Consider the following 1,314-nt stretch of genomic DNA (forward strand, 5'->3'; position numbering starts at 1 on the left):
CCAAAAAAACCGCTGCAGCGCTGCTTGATACAGTAAGAATTAAGAAACGGAGATCGTCAACCGTAAAAAAGGGAAACTGAATCATCAGATCGATCGACGGATCACAAACAAGCAAAAGCACTTGCGTCGCTACAGGCTACGGCCTACAGGAAACGTGATCATCCATTGTCGGATCGATCGGCCTCGGCGACAGTTCTGACGAGTTACGTCGGATCATTGGAAATTGAATCGTCGGATCGATCGGCAATAATTCCAGACTCAAGAACGCCGGCGAGGAGCGGCAGGGTGACAACTCCAGACTCCAGAACACTGGCGACGGGCGGCACGGGGACAATTCCTCTGATCCTCTCGCCAAAACAGGTAGCCTCCCATTGGAGAGTCCTTCTTTCTAATTAACTTTGGCTTCTACTCCTAATTTCTAATTAGAGACTAGTTGAGTTAAATGGTACTCCCTCCGTAAAGAAATATAAGAGCATTTAGATCACTAAAACAGTGTTGTAAACGCTCTTATATTTGTTTACAGAGGGAGTATCAGTTTAATTTTGTTGTATTCATATTTTGTATCTTGTGTTTCTATAATACTGATTTTGGTCATCACGAGGAAACATTAGTTTGATAAGACATTATATCATATACTCCCTCCGTCCCAAAATAAGTGGCTCAACTTTGTATTAACTTTTGTATTAAAGTTAGTACAAAGTTCAGTCACTTATTTTAGGATTATGTACATTATAATTGTCTTTTTAGGGTTATATACATTATGATTGCTCGTTTATTTTTTAGTGAAATAGGGCCTCATTTTTTAGTTTCGCACAGGGCCCTAGATTTTGCCGGCCCGGCCCTGCACATACCCTATCGGTTGAGCATTTGATGAACACCCATCCGGGATGTTCCGGCATTGTAGACACGCGGTGCAAGACCTTCTTTGGGCAGTCGTCCCACTTAATGAGTGGCAACGGTGCGCCGACAAGTTTTTGGACCAGCAACGAGCCCAACCGACGACCGTTCGTGCAATTGCAAGTGAACCGCCGACGGTGTAGACCCGAGCGGCTAGAGGCGGAGTCAGTACCTGCATGCGGCCTTGCCGGGGCCTTCTGGCCCCGTGCCCGGCCAGTCCATGGCACGACGCGGCCTCCTGCAGCCGGGCGAGCCCAAGTCCGGCCGGATCCGCTCCAAATCCGATCGCCGGGAGTGCAAATCAGGTGGTCGTGGTTGAGTGGCTCGGGGCGTCGAGGGAACGGGGGCTGCCACAAGGGTTGGGGCGAGCGCGCGGCCGAGTTGCACCGCGGCAATGGCGGCAGCGATGGACGAGAG

Source organism: Triticum aestivum, chromosome 1A (genome assembly GCF_018294505.1).
Source record: "Triticum aestivum cultivar Chinese Spring chromosome 1A, IWGSC CS RefSeq v2.1, whole genome shotgun sequence".
Classification (NCBI taxonomy): Eukaryota; Viridiplantae; Streptophyta; class Magnoliopsida; order Poales; family Poaceae; genus Triticum; species Triticum aestivum.